Here is a 20101-nt window from a genome sequence, read left to right on the forward strand (position 1 = left end):
TCCATATTGATCACATAGAAGTGGTCCACTGGACCAGTCATTATTTGCATCTGAACCGTTATCCGACTGTTGTGTGACACAATCTGGTTCTTCTTGTTGTCCGACCCGCACCGCTGAAGTGTTGTGCGTATGTCCCGACCTTCAGGTACCTTGCAAGAACTCGAGGCTTGCCTTGGATTTGTGGGATAGGGCATTCGGGTTGGAGGCCTTCGAATTTCCTCTATCGTCGCATGTGGAGGCTATATTCAGATTGCGAAGAAGGGTCGGTACAATGGTCATTTCCTCGCCGCACAGATAGCCAGAGTTAGTGAGATTGTAGAGGGCGGGTCTGGATCCAGAGTCTGTGTTCTGGTGACCGGACGCGTCTCCTTGCCTCATCTTCCTCTCGTTGTGATCAGGACAGGGATAAGAGGAGGCCATTTGCCCGACGTTCTCTTCCGCATGCTAAGGACAAAGCTGGACCGCACATGTAGAGGGGACAACGCCGACGCACTGGCTCGTCGTTAGCGACACACCAACAAAGGTCGCGTACCCAACAATAGCATAAGCCACAAGAAAAGGGGTGGCGCTGCCGCAGAAGATGAGATGGTGGTGGTTTCCGCCTTTCGGTGTCGGCGACACCGTAGAATGATGCAGAGACATGCATGGAGAGTCAATCTGCGGTTGCGGGCCTACGGCGACATGCATGAGAACGGAAGATTCGAATGTGCAAGTATAAGCATTAAGGAAGCTAGTAATTAATTTATCGTTGTTGCATTGTACAACTGATACGTCTCCAACGTATCTATAATTTTTGATGGTTCCATGCTATTATCTTGTCAAACTTTGGATGTTTTGTATGCCTTTTTTATCTTTTTTGGGACTAACTTATTAACTTAGTGCCAAGTGCCAGTTCCTGTTTTTTCCGTGTTTTTGACCCTTTTCAGAGGAGGATTTTAAACGGTGTCCAAACGGAATAAAACTTCCGAAAAGATTTTTTCCGGAACAGAAGATACGCGTCGGACTTGAGAACCAAGGCAGGGGCCAGCAGGGGACCCCACAAGCCCCTTAGGCGCGACCAGGGGGGCCGCGCCTAGCAGGCTTGTGGGCCCCCTATGGCACGTATGCCCTACTTCTACCGCCTATAAATCCAGAAAAATTCCAAAACTGAAGGAGAGATCAACGAAAATACTTTTCCGCCGCCGCAAGCTTCTGTCTCCGCAAGATCCCATGTGGGCACGTTCTAGTGCCCTGCTGATACGTCCATTTTGCATCATGTTTTCATGTTGATATTTATTGCTTCTTGGGCTGTTATTTCTCTTCACGGTACAATTCTTATGCCTTTTCTCTCTTATTTTGGAAGGTTTACATGAAGAGGGAGAATGCCGGCAGCTGGAATTCTGGACTGAAAGTGGAGCAAGTTTGAGAGACCTATTCTGCGCAACTCCAAACGCCGTAAAAATCAACGAGGATTTTTTTTTCAGATTTATAAAAAAGACTGGGCCGAAGAAGCGCCAGAGGGGCGCCAGGGGTTGGCCACAAGCCTGCATGGCGCGGCCACCCCCTAGGCCGCACCATGAGGGCTTGTGGGCAACCTGCTGGCCCACTTGCCCCCCTCTTCTGCTATATGAAGGGTTTCGTCTGGAAAAAAAATCAAGGAGGAGCTTTTTCGTGGATTCGCCGCCGCCACGAGGCGGAACTTGAGCAGAACCAATCTAGAGCTCCGGCAGGACAATCCTGCTGGGGAAACTTCCCTCCCGGAGGGGGAAATCGTCGCCATCGTCATCACCAACACTCCTCTCATTGGAGGGGGCTCGTCACCATCAACATCTTCATCAGCACCATCTCATCTCAAAACCCTAGTTCATCTCTTCTAACCAATCTCCGTCTCGCAACTCTGATTGGTACTTGTAAGGTTGCTAGTAATGTTAATTACTCTTTGTAGTTGATGCTAGTTGGATTACTTGGTGGAAGAGTTTATGTTCAGATCCTTGATGCTACTCATTACCTCTCTGGTCATGAATATGATTATGCTTTGTGGGTAGTTACTTTTGTTCCTGAGGACATGGGATAAGTTATGCTAATAGTAGTCATGTGAATTTGGTATTCGTTCGATATTTTGATGTGTTGTATGTTGTTTTTCCTCTAGTGGTGTTATGTGAACATCGACTACATAACACTTCACCATTAGTTGGGCCTAGAGGAAGGCATTGGGAAGTAGTAAGTAGATGATGGGTTGCTAAAGTGACAGAAGCTTAAACCCTAGTTTATGTGTTGCTTCGTAAGGGGCTGATTTGGATCCACTAGTTTAATGCTATGGTTAGACTTTGTCTTAATTCTTCTTTCGTAGTTGCGGATGCTTGCGAGAGGGGTTAATCATAAGTGGGATGCTTGTCCAAGTAAGGGCAGTACCCAAGCGCCCGTCCACCCACATATCAAACTATCAAAGTAACGAACGCGAATCATATGAACCTGATGAAAACTAGCATGACAGAAATTCCCGTGTGTCCTCGGGAGCGTTTTTCCTCCTATTAGACTTTGTCCAGGCATGTCCCTTGCTAAAAAGGGATTGGGCCACTTTGCTGCACCATTGCTACTTTTGTTACTTGTTGCTTGCTACGAATCATCTCACCACACAATCACTTGTTACCGACAATTTCAGTGCGTGCACATTTTACCTTGCTGAAAACCACTTGTCAGATCCTTCTGCTCCTCGTTGGGTTTGACACTCTTACTTATAGAAAGGACTACGATTGATCCCCTATACTTGTGGGTCATCAAGACTCTTTTCTGGCGCCGTTTCCGGGGAGTGAAGCGCCTTTTGTAAGTGGAACCTGGTAAGGAAACATTCATATAGTGTGCTGAAATTTATTGTCACTTGTCAATACGGATACTAATCCTTTGAGGGGCTTGTTCGGGGTATCTTCACCTCGAACGGAAGCACAAAGATTTGCTCCTCAACTTTCTACACCTACTGAAAATATTTGCTTTGAATTTCCTTCGGTTATGCTTGAGAAACTGCTGGCTAATCCTTTTACAAGAGATGGAAAATCACATCCAGACTTGCATCTAATCTATGTAGATGAAGTTTGTGGTTTATTTAAGCTTGCAGGTTTGCCCGAGGATGAGTTCAAGAAGAAGGTATTTCCCTTATCTTTGAGGGATAAGGTGTTGACATGGTATAGGCTATGTGATGATACTGAATCATGGGACTACAATCGGTTGAACTTGGAATTTCATCACAAAAATTATCCTATGCATTTAGTACATCGTGATCGGAATTATATTTATAATTTTTGGCCTAGTGACAGAGAAAGCATCGCCCAAGCTTGGGGGAGGCTTAAATCAATGTTATATTCATGCCCCAATCATGAGCTCTCGAGAGGAATTATCATTCAGAACTTCTATGCTCGGCTTTCTCATGATGATCGCACCATGCCTGACACTTCTTGTACCGGTTCTTTTATGAAGAGAGATATTGACTTCAAATGGAATTTATTGGAGAGAATTAAATGCAACTCTAAAGATTGGGAGCTTGAACAAGGTAAGGAGTCAGGTATGAATTTCACGTTTGATTGCGTTAAATCCTTTGTTGAGACAAATACATTTTGTGACTTTAGCGCTAAGTATGGACTTGACTCTGAGATAGGAGCTTCATTGTGTGAATCCTTTGTTGCTCATATTGATCTCCCCAAAGAGAAGTGGTTTAAATAGCATCCTCCTTTAGAAGTCAATGTAGTTAAACCCACTCCAGTTGAAGAGAAAGTCATTGCCTATAATGATCATGTGGTTCCCAGTGCTTACATTGAGAAACCACCTTTCCCTGTTAGGATAAAGGATCATTCTAAAGCTTCAACTGTGATACGTAGAGGCTACATTAGAACCCCTACACCCCCTGATCAAATTAGAGTTGAACCTAGCATTGCTATTATCAAAGATCTTCTGTCCGACGATGTTGAGGGACATAATATTCACTTCTGTGAAGATGCTGCTAGAATTGCTAAACCTCACGTTAGAGACAAACATAGGCCTGTTGTTGTCATGCCTATGGTTTCTGTTAAGATAGGAGATCATTGTTATCATGGTTTATGTGACGTGGGTGCTAGTGTTAGTGCAATACCTCAATCCTTATACGATGAAATTAAAGACGAGATTGCACCTGTTGAGATAGAGCCTATTGATGTCACTATTCAGCTTGCCAATAGAGATACTATCTGCCCTGTGGGAATTGTTAGGGATGTTGAAGTCTTATGTGGTAAAACGAAGTATCCTGCTGATTTCCTCGTTCTTGCTACCGCACAAGATAGCTTCTGTCCCATCATATTTGGTAGACCTTTTCTCAATACTGTCAATGCTCATATTGATTGTGAGAAGCAAACTGTCACTGTTGTCTTTGAAGGTGTGTCACATGAGTTCAATTTCTCCAACTTTGGTAGACAACCTCATGAAAAAGAGTTGCCTAGTAAGGATGAAGCTATTGCCTTAGATTCTATTGCCGTACCTCCTACTGATCCCTTAGATCAATACTTGCTTGAGCATGAAAATGGTATGCATATGGATGAAAGGGATGAGATAGATAGAGTTGTCTTAGAATAATATCCTATCCTTAAGAATAATCTGCCTGTTGAACTCCTTGGGGATCCACCCCCACCAAAGGGTGATCCTGTGTTTGAGCTTAAACAGTTGCCTGATACTCTTAAGTATGCTTATCTAGATGAAAAGGAGATATATCCTGTCATAATTAGTGCTAGCCTCTCAGAGCATGAAGAAAAGAAGTTGCTAAAAACTCTGAGGAAGCATGGTGCTGCTATTGGATATACTCTTGATGATCTTAAGGGCATTAGTCCCACTCTATGCCAGCACAATATTAAAATTGATCCTAACTTCAAACCAGTTGCTGATCATCAAAGGAGATTAAATCCTAAGATGAAAGAGGTAGTAAGAAAAGAAATACTAAAGCTCTTGGAAGCGGGTATTAACTATCCTGTTGCTCATAGCGATTGGGTGAGTCGGGTGCACTGCGTCCCTAAGAACGGAGGCATTACCGTTGTCCCTAATGATAAGGATGAATTGATCCCACAGAGGATTATTACTGGCTATAGGATGGTGATCGATTTTAGGAAATTAAATAAAGCCACTAGGAAAGATCATTACCCTTTGCCTTTTATCGACCAAATGCTAGAAAGGCTATCAAAACACACACACTTTTGCTTTCTAGACGGTTATTCTGGTTTCTCCAAATACCAATTGCACAATCTGATCAGGAGAAAACCACTTTCACCTATCCTTTCGGTACCTTTCCTTATAGACGTATGCCTTTTGACTTATCTAATGCACCTGCCACCTTTCAAAGATGTATGACGGCTATATTCTCTGACTTTTGTGAAAAGATTGTTGAGGTTTTCATGGATGACTTCTCCGTTTACGAGTCTTCCTTTGATGATTGCCTCAGCAACCTTGATCGAGTCTTGTAGAGATGTAAAGACACCAATCTTGTCTTGAATTGGGAGAAGTGCCACTTTATAGTTAATGAAGGCATCGTCTTAGGACATAAAATTTCTGAAAGAGGTATTGAAGTCGATAAGGCTAAGGGTGATGCAATCGAGAAAATGCCATACCCCACATGTATCAAAGGTATAAGAAGTTTCCTTGGTCATGTTGGTTTCTATAGAAGGTTCATTAAAGACTTCTCTAAGATTTCTAGGCCTCTTACCAATCTCTTGCAAAAGGATATTCCTTTTGTCTTTGACGATGATTGTGAGGAAGCCTTCGAAATACTTAAGAGGGCTTTGATAACTGCACCTATTGTTCAACCACCTGATTGGAACTTGCCTTTTGAAATCATGTGTGAGGCTAGTGATTATGCTGTTGGTGCTGTTCTAGGGCAAAGAATCGATAAGAAGTTGAATGTTATTCACTACGCCAGTAAAACTCTAGACATTGTCCAAAGAAACTATGCTACTACGGAGAAGGAATTTTTAGCAGTCGTGTTCGCATGTGAAAAGTTCAGGTCTTACATAGTTGATTCCAAAGTCACTATTCACACTGATCATGCTGCTATTAAGTACCTCATGAAGAAGAAGGACGCTAAACCTAGACTTATGAGATGGGTTCTCTTGCTACCAGAATTTGATTTGCACGTTGTTGACAGAAAGGGTGTTGATAACCCCGTAGCAGATAACTTGTCTAGGTTGGCGAACGTTCTTGATGACCCACAACCTATTGATGATAGCTTTCCTGATGAGCAATTGAATGTCATCAATGCTTCACGTAGTGCCCCATGGTATGCTGATTATGCAAACTATATCGTTGCCAAATACATACCACCTAGTCTCACGTACCAGCAAAAGATGAAATTCTTCTTTGACTTGAGACATTACTTTTGGGATGATCCTCACCTTAATAAGGAAGGAGTAGATAGTGTTATTAGACGTTGTGTACCTGAACATGAACAGGGACAGATCCTACAGAAGTGTCACTCTGAGGCCTACGGAGGACACCATGCGGGGGATAGAACTGCACACAAGGTATTGCAATCAGGTTTCTATTGGCCCACTCTCTTCAAGGATGCCTGTAAGTTTGTCTTGTCTTGTGACGAATGTCAAAGAATAGGTAATATTAGCAAATGTCAGGAAATACCTATGAACTATTCACTTGTCATTGAACCATTTGATGTCTGGGACTAATAATGACAGCATACTTAAGAGTATCAGGCAACTGTTTAAGCTCAAACACAGGATCACCCTTTGGTGGGGGTGGATCCCCAAGCAGTTCAACAAGCAAGTTATTCTTAAGGATAGGATGTTGTTCTAAGACAACTCTATCTATCTCATCCCTTTCATCCATATGCATATCATTTTCATGATCAAGCAAGTATTGCTCTAAGGGATCAGTAGGAGGCACGGCAATAGAAGCTAAGGCAATAGTTTCATCCTTACTAGGCAACTCCTTATCATGAGGTTGTCTATTAAACTTGGAGAAATTGAACTCATGTGACACACCTTCAAAGCCAGCAGTGACAGTTTGCTTCTCACAGTTAATATGAGCATTGACGATATTGAGAAAAGGTCTGCCAAATATGATGGGACAAAAGCTATCTTGTGCAGTAGCAAGAACGAGGAAATCAGCAGGATACTTCGTTTTACCACAAAAGACTTCAACATCCCCAACAATTCCCACAGGGCAGATAGTATCTCTATTGGCAAGGTGAATAGTGACATCAATAGGCTCTATCTCAGCAGGTGCAATCTCGTCTTTGATTTCATCGTATAAGGATTGAGGTATTGCACTAACACTAGCACCCACGTCACATAAACCATGATAACAATGATCTCATATCTTAACAGAAACCACAGGCATGCCAACAACAGGCCTATGTTTGTCTCTAACGTGAGGTTTAGCAATTCTAGCAGCATCTTCACACAAGTGAATATTATGTCCCTCAACATCGTCGGACAGAAGATCTTTGATAATAGCAATGCTAGGTTCAACTCTAATTTTCTTAGGGGGTGTAGGTGTTCTAATATAGCCTCTAAGTATCACAGTTGAAGCTTTAGAATGATCCTTTATCCTAACAGGGAAAGGTGGTTTCTCAATGTAAGCACTAGGAACCACATGATCTTTATAGGCAATGAATTTCTCTTCACCTGGAGTGGGTTTAACTACATTGACTTCTAAAGGAGGATGAAATTTAAACCACTTCTCTTTGGGGAGATCAATATGAGCAGCAAAAGATTCACACAATGAAGCTACTATCTCAGAGTCAAGTCCATACTTAGCGCTAAAGTCACAAAAAGTATTTGTCTCAACAAAGGATTTAACGCAATCAAAGTGAAATTCATACCTAACTCCTTACCTTCTTCAAGCTCCCAATCTTCAGAGTTGCATTTAATTCTCTCCAATAAATTCCATTTGAATTCAATATCTCTCTTCATAAAAGAACCGGTACAAGAAGTGTCAAGCATGGTGCGACCATCATGAGAAAGCCGAGCATAGAAGTTCTGAATGATAATTTCTCTCGAGAGCTCATGATTGGGGCATGAATATAGCATTTATTTAAGCCTCCCCCAAGCTTGAGCGATGCTTTCTCTGTCACGAGGCCAAAAAATGTAAATATAATTTCGATCACGATGTACTAAATGCATAGGATAAAACTTTTGATGAAATTCCAATCTCAACCGATTGTAGTCCCATGATCTAGTATCATCGCATAGCCTATACCATGTCAACGCCTTATCTTTCAAAGATAAAGGAAGGACCTTCTTCTTGACCTCATCCTCGGGCACACCTGCAAGCTTAAATAAACCACAAACTTCATCTACATAGATTAGATGCAAGTCTGGATGTGATGTTCCATCTCCTGTAAAAGGATTAGCCAGCAGTTTCTCAAGCATACCCGAAGGAAACTCAAAGAAAATATTTTCAGTAGGTGCAGCAGCTTGAGGAGCAACTGTTTGTGTTTCCGTTCGAGGTGAAGATACCCCGAACAAGCCCCTCAAAGGATTAGTATTCATAGTGACAAGTGACAACAAATTTCAGCACACTATAGGAATGTTTCCTTACTGTCGTGGTTTTGTCACGGCAGATGTCCTCGTGAAAGGACTTAGTGTTGGAGCCATCGCACCTTGGTGGCCACTCAAAGGGGTTGAACGGGAACGAGACAGAGATTTACCCAGGTTCGGCCCCTCGTGTGGAGGTAAAAGCCTACGTCCTGCTTTGTGTTGTATTGATGGAGTTTCGATTACAAGGAGGGCATAACTCGCCTGACCTAGCACTCGATGATTTCTAACCTACCCTCTTCTTTCCTGGGACTCGCCTTTATATACAGGTCGAGTCCCTAGGGTTTACAAGGGTCCTTTCCTTTTTACAAATCGTGACTCTTACGATCTCTAAGTCGCCATCTTTCCAAAGCTTGGAGACCTTTTCTATTATGGACTCTTTCCGGAAGTTGTAAACCGCCATACAACTTTCAGTCTTATCACCGCAAGGCCCGAACCACATTTTGGATGAGTCGCCAGCTTTGGTGACCCGGCCCAACTAGGGCGGGTTATCAACAGATAATATCCCCAACATTAGGCCCCAGATTGACTTGAATTTCCTTCACGCCAATATCCTTACTCAATTAAGGGCGATTCATCTTCACTCCTCTTATGCACCATGCACTTAAACCGCCATCTGTTGCGGAAAAACTTGAGTCGCCAGACCATTTCTTGTTGGCACCTCCTTATCCCTTGAATTCCGGAAAGGATAATGACGTAATCCCCAACGGATCATTCGATATCGTTATCCCAAAAATTTCGGGGCGCCATCATGGCGAATCTTTATCTTTTGCTAGTTCCCGCTCGGGCGCCTCGATCCTAGCGCCCGACCTGATAAATAGGCGGGAGGAAGGGACTGGGCGCATTTCACCTACCCGTCTTGTCGCCCTTCTCTTCCCCACTATCGTAGCGAAAACCCTCATCGCCTCCCGAGAGCTCCGCCGCCACCCGAAGACCTCGTCGCCATCCAAAAGTTTTTGGCGCCGCCCGAAGACTTCGTCGCCGGCGAGCATCTCATCGTGGCCGAGCAGTTCGTCGCCGTCGACCGTCTCACCGCCGTCGAGCACCTTGTTGCCGTCGAACACCTCGTCACCACCCGAAGTTTTCGCATCCGTCCGAGACCTTCATCGCCGTCCGCGCACCTCGTCGTGGTCGAGCAGTTCGTCACCGTCGACCGTCTCCAGCCGTATCCACCAAGTTAGCTTTCTGCCATTTAAGAGCAGATCCAAGTTTCTTTCGGAAGTTCATCCCTACTGCGTTCTTGGTGCCTCCCGAATGGCTTTATTTGTTCCTGATTAGTCGGCGGCGATGATAACAAGAACAATGATGTCTTTCGTACCTTTATTTGTTCAGCCTTTACTTGCATACTTAGAGTAGGGCTTCACCAAATCAATAGTACTGTCCCCACCTTAGTCGCAGGTTGTTATATCCACTCATTTTCCGCATTCATTTCCGTCTGCCCGGTAGATCCATAATCTATCGCTTGTCAAATGAAATCTGTTTGTAGTCTCATACTTCATCATTTTGACAAATACCACTGGTGCTCTGAAACACCGCTCCCTTAAATAGCAAGAGTTTCATAAGTCGCCCTGGCGACCTGACCCGGACCTTCGTTGGCGGATCAAAAAACTCCCTCAGCCATCAGGTAGATTATTTGGCGAGTCAAACGAACTTGTTTCACCATTTTCAATAGATGCTTGGCATGTGAATTTACCCGTAATTTTATCCCTTTGTAGCATGGGCGCTGTTTTCAAAAGCGACTGGCTCCCAACCAAGGTTAATGATGCTATACTCAATGACTATGTGAAAACGGGAAATCTGGACCCTCAAGAGGTTATTGGTTGGCGCACCAGGTTAGGAGAAGAAGTCCCCAATCCCAAGGAAGGGGAGATAGTTGTTTTTGTTGAACACCTTGAGCGGGGCTTTAAGCCGCCTGGATCGAAGTTCCTCAGAGACGCCATGACTTTTATGAATGTCCGCCTCCAAGATCTAGGTCCCAACTCGATAAGCAATCTATGCCAATTCCAGGTGTTTTGTGAGGCTTACTTGCGGATGGAACCCTCAGTTGCCTTATTCTGGTACTTCTTCCACTTGAATCGCCAAACAGAATTTCACAATGGCCCCAGCCTGGAGCTTGGTGGTGTCAATGTTTAGCGCCACAGGGATAGCCCATTCCCGTCACTCGCCATGCCAAGCCATCCCAAAGGCTGGGGCGAGTCTTGGTTCTACTGCGAGGAGACTTCGCCTGAAGGCAAGAACAAGCTTCTGGGGTATAGGGAAGATCGCCTTCCAACAAATTTCAAACTCCCAGACAAGCTCACCGAAGAGGAGGAGTCAGACTTTATCCCAGTATTGTCCAAGTTAAGATCTTTGACAAACAACGGTCTTACTAGAGTTGACTTGATCCGCTGTTGGGTCGAATGGCGTATCCTCCCTTTAAGTCGCCGGGACGGGTTAATGTGTAAATTTAACGGCACCCTAGATCATCCTCAGTGCTACTTCCACACGGCTCTAACGGAAAATGATATTGTAACCATCATCAAGAAGCTGACCGGCGAACCCGCGGCAAAATGCGGCCAAATAGGTCTTAAACCTTTCTGCAAGATTAACCCGGCACCCAAGGTAAATAACTTAACCCGCCTTTTGTTTTTTATTCCTTACGTCTTACTTGAATTATGACCTCTTATAAAATATGCCATTTCAGAAAGGTGATAAATTTTGGTCCAAGAGGCCAAAAAAGTCAGCCATGAAGCAAGCTAGGCCGCCTCCAAAGAAGAAATCCAAGGGCAAGGGCAAAGCTGTTGCTACCGAGCCATCTGAAGCCGATGAATCCCAAGTCAGCGACGCACCTTCGGAGGTAAAAAATCCATCCTCTTTTAACTCGCCATCCATTACTGATAACTTTGTGTTTACACCTCTGTATCTCTTGTGTAGAATGAAGACAATGAAAGCCAGGAGGATTCTGTAGAGGTAATTTATGTTTCCTCCGACTCATCTCCTTCTCCACCTAAGCCGGCCAGGAGAATTTGTGGGAAAGTTCCCTTCTCACACCCAAATGCTTGTTTGGATCCAAATTTTCTTCTGAAGAAAGCACAACACGCCTCAAATTGGAAAACTCGAAGACATTCTGGCGACCTGGTGTCCGGTTTACCAACAAGAAACAAGAAAAGGCAAAATGAGGCATCTTTTAATAACACTTCTTTAGGTCCTTTTGGATCGCATTTGTAACTCGCTCATATCTTCGAAGTATAATTTTTTGCAGAGTTCTCCTCCTACATCTAGAGACTCAGTGATGTCGGCACTTCCACCGATGATCCGTGTCCCTGGGTAAACCTTTGATAATATTTACTTTTAGTCTGATGGTGATAATTTCCATTCCTTTAAACGCACCCCCTTCTCCTTTCAGAGCACACGTGAAGAAAAGGAAAACTGGCGGGTCAGCTCCCATTACAACTTCGGAGCCTATAGAAAAGTCAGCGTCGATCCAGGATAACCCGGACCAAGACAAGCCTAAAGATCAAGTGGATCTCCCTAGCTCGCCCAAGGAAACCATGGAAGCGCCTAACCCGCCAAGTCCATTGACAACAGCAGAAGACCCGGACGCTGTAGTTATCACCGGTACTCGCTTATCTAAACCGGCCACAACGGTTTTGTCGAAGCATGTATCATCATGAGCTCAACCTATTTTTGAGCATGAACTTTCCAAGGCTAAGCTCTCCCAATATGAGAATCTAGAATTCAAAGAACTTTGCTCTGGCTTTGCAAGTCGCCTGGAGGCGAGTTATGAGATGGAGAAGAGACTGCTTCGAATGCTGAAGAACAAACATGAGGTACATTTTGTTGTACACTGTATTATCCTCATTAACCCCCAAGGGCCGGGTCATTAGTAAAAAGATGAGCCGGGTCTTGATGATTTACCTGTAACCCCCAAGGGTCGGGTCATCAGTAAAAAGATGAGACGGGTCTTGATAATTGAAAAACTTTCGACCTGTAACCCCCAAGGGCCGGGTCATCAGTAAAAAAGATGAGTTGGGTCTTGATAATTGAAAAACTTTCGACCTGTAACCCCCAAGGGCCGGGTATGAGCCGGGTCTTGATGATTTAAAAAACTTTCGACCTGTAACCCCCAAGGGCCGGGTCATCAGTAAAAAGATGAGTCGGGTCTTGATACTGTATAATTTTGTCTAAAAAATTATACATTAGCCCCCAAGTGTCAGGGATGTTGCTTGCAATAATTCTGAGACTTGCCCCTTAACTATATGTTTCAACAGGAATCACTTATCCAAACTGAATCAGCACTTGGCGACGTGAAGAAAAGTTTATCCAATCAGCAGGATGCCCAGGCAAAATCAGAAGAGAAGTATCAGCTGATCTTATCTGAGATGGAGAAGCTAAAAGCCGACTTAAAAAGGGCTCAAGCTGATCAAGATGCTTTAACAAATCGAGCAGAAAAAGCTGAAGCCAAGTTGGATACTCTGCAACAGGAGCTGTCCGGCTTAAAGCGACACATCTCAAACATGGCGCAAGCTGTCTTTCGTAAAAACCAACTCTTGACCTTTGTAAACAAATAGCTTTGTATAAATCGCTGACTATCATTACCTCTTATACAGGTCCGAGAGCCGCCAACCTTCAGGATGATTGCGTCCTAATGCTGAAGGCGATTTACATGTTGACAGAGCAGCTGCATACCGGGAGTGTGCTGACCGTGAAAGGAGTGATGGGCGCCAAGGAACCTATAACATCAATAAAGAAGATGCTTGGCTGCTTATCTACTCTTCCTCCCCAAATTGGCGAGTTAACTCGATCAGCCGCCCGGAAAGGAGCACTGACTACACTGAATCGGTGCTTAGCATATGCTCCAGAAATAAGCCCAGAAGAAGTAGCGGCGGGCTTTCCTCAACTCAAGGATGATGGGTCAGAATTTGCTGAAGAGGACTACCAGCGTGTTGTCAAAGACTCCCGTTTGGCGGTGACTCAGCTTGCTGCAAGCTTGGATTTATCAAAATACCAAGCCGCCTACGACAACAAAAACAAGAAAGTTAACCCGCCAACCTTTGTGACGACGAGCTTAACTCCGCATTGACCCAAGAATCCTTTTGACTTGGACGCGGATCTCTCATCAATGCTGACCGATGAAGATGAGTTCGCCGCGCTATCCAAGTGTAACTGGGTATTGGGCGACTTGCAAATTGAAGTCGGCCAAAGCTCGCAGCAGGCTGATCCAAGGGCATCAGCAGAATAACACTTCATAGATTTGGCCATGAGAGCCATGTAATAAGTCTCTTTAGGAATCAAACTGCTTCTGTGATATCTCAAAAAAATCTTTATGTCGCCCTTAAGGCGTTTTGAAATTCTTGATCCGCCGTTTGAGGCATTTATCATGATACTTGACCCGCCATTGAGGCGTTTTTATGATGCTTGATCCGCCATGGCTAGAGTGATTTTGATCATCAACCTGTTTTAAGCTTGAAAACATATATCAAACCATCTCAGTGAGTAATGGACGATAACAAATAGCAATCGCCCCAAGATATTTTGAGGCGAGTTAGAAAAAAGTCTGAAAAACCTTGTGGCAGTGCCAGGGAGGTAAAAAATAGCAATTTCGTCGGCTCATAAGGTCGCGACAGGATAGGGCGAGTTAAACAAGCTCAAGCGCCACCCAAGGGAGACTTTTGTATCAAAAGCTCAAGTATTTAGACCGGCTGATCAGGCACAAGTCAAGCTTCAGTGAAGCGGGTTCAATGAACCAATGGTTTCTCTATTTTCCATGTGAGGTGCTTGCCGGTACCAGACATGTTTTAACCAAGGCAAGTTCAGGGTCCATGAGCGGAATAACTCGCCAAGAGTTCATGGGTCCATATGGCGATTCGCCCAACACACAGTCCAGTATAACCATTTGTAATGCGGTAATTTTTCGCAGGACAAATGGGTAGTAAGGCTGATCTCAGTGAGAGGAAGCCCCCAAGTGACCTATGATTAAGGGAAGGACCGTCATAGGATTGTAGAAGCGTATACGCTATTACCACAAAACGACTTGGGAATACACTGTCCTCAAGTAAGTCGGTCTAATCCATAGAATCATATAAGGCGCCTATGTTTGAATCGCGCGCTTGTGGCGACTTCGATCCTCTTTGGCTTATCAATACCCAGTTTTGTAATAAGCGCATCGTGGCGACTTAAGCTCTTTGGTATGGATAGCGTCCATGTTTGGGCGACTTGTTGATGAAAGAATAAAGATCCATACCTTTCAATAAGATGAATTAGCAGGAAAGCCCCCAAGTCGGGAGGCGTTTAATTTTATTGCTTTATAAGAAATGAAAAACTTACAAAACGTAGAGCTTAATAGATCAAGTGTAATAAGGCCGCAAATGGGCAATATTCCAGGGGCGAGTCGACTCAGCCTCCATGGTTGGCCGATCAGGCCGTAGATCCACCAGATAGTAAGACCCGTTGCGAAGGTTTTTGCTGACGACGAACGGTCCTTCCCATGGTAGTGATAACTTATGCATGCCAGTGCGATCTTGTATCAGCCGAAGCACTAAGTCGCCTTCCTGAAAGGTTCGGCTCTTGACCCGGCGGCTGTGATAACGCCGTAAGTCCTGCTGATAAATGGTCGATCGGGCTACAGCCAAATCACGCGCTTCCTCTAAGGCGTCCAAAGAGTCTTGACGCGCCAGTTCGTTGTCCTGTTCGACATAAGCGGCGACTCTAGGCGAGTCATGCCTTATGTCCGTGGGAAGAACGGCTTCTGCTCCATAGACTAGAAAGAAAGGGGTAAAACCCGTAGACCGGTTCGGGGTGGTCCGGATGCTCCATAGCACCGAAGGCAACTCCTCAACCCAACACCCTGGGGTTCGTTCCAAAGGAACCATGAGTCGGGGCTTGATTCCCCGCAAAACTTCCTGATTCGCCCGCTCCGCCTGTCCATTAGATTGTGGGTGAGCAACCGCAGAAACATCAAGCCGGATGTGCTCACGACGGCAAAATTCTTGCATCGCCCCTTGAGACAGATTAGTGCCATTATCAGTAATGATACTTTGTGGATATCCGAACCGGAAGATCGATTTTTTTAAGAATTTGACCGTTGTCTCCGCATCGCAAGCTCCAATAGGCTCTGCCTCAACCCACTTGGTGAACTTATCAACCGCCACCAGCAGATGGGTTTTCTTGTTGGATGACATCTTAAAGGGGCCAACCATGTCTAGCCCCCAGACCGCGAAAGGCCAAGTTATGGGTATCATCCTTAATTCTTGAGCTGGCACATGAGCCTGTCGCCCATAACGCTGGCATCCATCACATCGACGAACTATTTCCTCTGCATCTGCATGGGCCGTCAACCAAAAGAAACCATGACGGAACGCCTTTGATACCAAGGAACGTGACCCGGCGTGATGCCCACAATCTCCGGAATGAATGTCATTTAGAATTATGCACCCTTCTTCGAAGGAAACGAATCTTCGAAAGACCTCGGAAGTGCTTCGCTTGTATAGTTCACCATTGATGATCACTATGGATTTGCTTCGCCGATCGATTTGGCGAGCCAACACTTCATCCGTAGGTAACTCGCCTCGGGCGAGATAGGCCACATATGGAAGAACCCAATCCAGCGTAACGTGAAGAGCCGCCACAAACTGGGACTCAGGATCTGGTATCGCCAAATCCTCCTCTGAAGGCAAACTTACGGAAGGATCATGCAAAGTATCCAAAAAGACATTGGGCGGAACCGGCTTTCGCTGGGAATCGAGACGTGAAAGGGCATCAGCTGCCTCGTTAAGGCGACGGTCGATGTGATCAACCTGATAGCCATGGAAATGACCCGCCACATTGGACACAGCCCTCATGTAAGCCGCCATCACGGGGTCCCGAGAATCCCAAGTGCCTGAAACTTGCTGAGCCACCAGATCAGAGTCGCCAAAACATCTGACCCGCGTAAGGTTCATCTCTTTGGCGAGTCGCAAGCCATGAAGTAAAGCTTCGTATTCCGCAGCATTGTTTGTACATGGAAACATGAGTCGGAGGACGTAGCAGAATTTGTGTCCTTGGGGAGATACCAGCACCGTGCCAGCCCCCGAGCCTTCCAACTGTCTAGATCCATCAAAATAAATAGTCCAGTATGTGAGATCAGGCCGGTCTTCTAGGACCTGTAACTCGGTCCAATCATTGACGAAATCAACCAGGGCCTGAGATTTGATAGCCGTGCGAGGGGTGTACCGCACGTGGTGTGGCCCAAGTTCAATCGCCCACTTGGCAATCCGCCCCGTCGCCTCCCGATTCTGGATGATGTCCCCGAGGGGAGCAGAACTAACCACCGTGATGGGATGCTCTTGAAAATAATGTTTAAGCTTCTGGCTTGCCATAAACACCCCCATACACTAATTTCTGCCAGTGTGGGTATCGCTGCTTTGAAAGAGTTAGCACCTCGCTGATAAAATACACCGGGCGCTGCACAGGGTATTCCTTTCCTTCCTCCTTCCTTTCAACGACCACCGCCACACTCACCGCTTTGGAATTTGCCGCAATATATAAAAGCATGGGCTCTTTCTCAGTCGGGGCGGCCAAGACCGGCGGGTTGACAAGTTGCCGTTTTAAGGCTTCGAAAGCTTCATCGGCTTCATCTGTCCAAACAAAATGGTCAGATTTCTTTAGCAATTGATAAAGGGGAATAGCCTTTTCTCCCAGGCGGCTTATGAAGCGACTTAAGGCCGCAATGCGACCCGCCATCCGCTGGACTTGATTAACATTCGCTGGCTTCCCAAGAGAGGTAACCGCTTCAATCTTGTCCGGGTTAGCTTCGATGCCACGCTCAGACACTAGGAAGCCCAATAACTTCCCTGAGGAACACCAAAGACACACTTGGTGGGATTCAGCTTCATCTGATATACCCGCAGATTATCAAAAGTTTCCTTGAGATCTTCCAATAGCGTTTCCCTTCGGTGGGTTTTAACCACAATGTCATCGACATAGGCATGGACGTTGCGTCTGATCTGGCCGCGGAGGCAATTTTGGATGCAGCGCTGATAAGTCGGCCCTGCACTCTTGAGTCCGAATGGCATGGACACATAGCAAAAAGGCCCAAAGGGGGTTATAAAAGCTGTTTTCTCTTGATTCTCCACGGCCATCTTGATTTGGTGATATCCAGAATAGGCGTCCAAGAAGCACAAACGTTCGCATCCCGCCATTGAATCAATAATTTGGTCGATGCGGGGAAGAGCGAAAGGATCCTTTGGACAAGCTCTGTTAAGGTCCGTGTAACCAATGCACATATGGAAGGTACCATTCTTCTTGAGTACCAAGACCGGGTTAGCCAACCATTTGGGGTGAAAAATCTCTATGATGAATCCGGCGGCCAAGAGACGGGCAACCTCTTCCCCGATTGCCTTGCGTCGTTCCTCGTTGAACCTACGAAGATATTGCTGGATAGCTTTTGCCTTCGGGTCAACATTAAGATGGTGCTCGGCGAATTCTCTCGGCACACCAGGCATGTCAGAAGGTTTCCATGCGAAGATGTCCCGATTCTCACGGATGAATTCATGAGCGCGCTTTCCTATTTGGATCCAGACCCGTCCCAATAGTGAACTGCTTGATTGTGTCGCCAAGGACGAAATCCACCGTTTTAGTGTAATCTGTCGGCTTGAACTTGAGGGGCGGCTCAGCATCTGTCGTTGTCTTTTTTAGGGGCGACATATCAGCCGGATCAACATTGGCCTGGTGGTATTTGAGCTCTTCCGCAGCACAAGCGACTTCTGTGTAAGCCGCATCCCCTTCTTCGCATTCTCTTGCGATCCTCCTATCACCATCAACAATGATAGGTCCCTTAGGGCCAGGCATCTTGAGTTTAAGGTAAACATAGCATGGGCGAGCCGTGAACCGGGCGTAAGCCGGTCGCCCAAGCAGCTCATGATAGGGGCTTTTTAACTTGACCACCTCGAACATTAGCGACTCACTCCTCTAATTAGATGTCGTTCCAAATGCAACTGTGAGCCTGACTCGGCCTATTGGGTACGCCAATTTGCCTGGGACGATTCCGTGGAACACCGTGGTTGAAGGCATCAAATCTTTCTCCAACAGGTTCATCCTTTGAAAAGTGTCTAAATACAAAATGTTGATGTTGCTGCCACCGTCCATCAGTACCTTCGACAAGGTATATCCCCCAACTTGGGGAGCCACGACCAACGCTAAGTCGCCGGGATTGTCAACTCTTGGCGGGTGATCCTCCCTACTCCATGATATGATCTCCACGGACCAGTGGAGGTATCTAGGGAGTGTCGTCTCAGACACACTGTACGCTCGGTGACTCACCTTTTTGTCACGCCTGCAAGCATTGGTGGTGAAAACGTGGTACTGCCCATTGCTTAACTACTTGGGATTGCTGCGGAAGCCTCCATTATCATCCTGCCCCTGCGAAGCCCCCTATGGGGGTGGTTGCTGAAAAACTCCCGGCGGGTTATACCGTCGCTGGTGATGCACCGGATACTGGCCGCTGCTTGGCTGCGAGCCACCCTGAGCCCCAGGCTTGGGAAAACCGCCGAAGGGGTTCTGGCGTTGATTGGGCGCGCCAAACTGTTCCTGCCGCTGGTCCAGGTCACTGCTTTGCCCTTTTTTGATCGCATCCGCCCGAAACTCTCGCATCACGTAACAGTCCTCCCAGGAATGAGTCGCCGGTCCGTCTGCCATGGCATGGTGCGGGCAGGGGCCCTTGAGTAACTCATTGTAGTTGCGTGGCTTTTTGCCGTTGTAACCCCTACTTTTCTTCTGGCGCTGGTTGCCATTATTGGTGTTGGTGTTGGCGACTAAGTCCGAAGACTCTTCTTGCTGCCTTCTCTTGCTATTCGCTCCCTGATTATGGCGGGCGCATCCCTGGAACCGGGTATGATTTTTGGATGACTCGCCCTTTCTTGGCGAGTTAGTTTTACCACCATCCTCGCCGGGATCTTTGGTGTCGTCCGCCTTAGCGTACCTAGTGAGGGTGTCCATTAGCTCCCCCATGTCCTGGACCTTTCGCTTGAGTCACCCCAACTTCTGCACCAAAGGCTCGTAGTGGCAATTCTGCTCGAGGATCAGCACGGCCTGGGCCGCCGTAATACCGTCTGGCGAGTGAATGACTTCCGCGACCCGCCGCGACCAGTGGTGGGCCGATTCATCCGGGCGTTGGATACAGTGCTGCAGATCGACTATTGTCATCGGACGCTTGCAGGTTCCTCGGAAGTTTTTGATGAAACGCTCTTTCAATTCAGCCCAAGTCTGGATGGAGTTGGGAGGCAAGTTCTTTAACCAAGTACGCGTCGTCCCTTCGAGCATCATTGTGAAGTATCTGGCGCAAACTGCTTCGCTTACATCGAGCGTGTCCATGGCGATTTCATAACTATCGACCCACGACGCCGGCTCAAGGTCCAGAGTGTAGTTAGGCACCTTTCTTGGCCCTTTAAAATCCTTGGGCATTCGCTCGTTGCGAAGGGCGGGGGCCAAGCATGGCACCCCCACTTGTCTGCCGCTCCCCACAAGAGGCGCCGGGGCGACTTGGATGTCCGGGTGATCCCGACCTGGCGGGTCTCAATGGTCAGGCTGGTCCTCTGGCCGACTCCTGG

Source organism: Hordeum vulgare, chromosome 5H (genome assembly GCF_904849725.1).
Source record: "Hordeum vulgare subsp. vulgare chromosome 5H, MorexV3_pseudomolecules_assembly, whole genome shotgun sequence".
NCBI lineage: Eukaryota > Viridiplantae > Streptophyta > Magnoliopsida > Poales > Poaceae > Hordeum > Hordeum vulgare.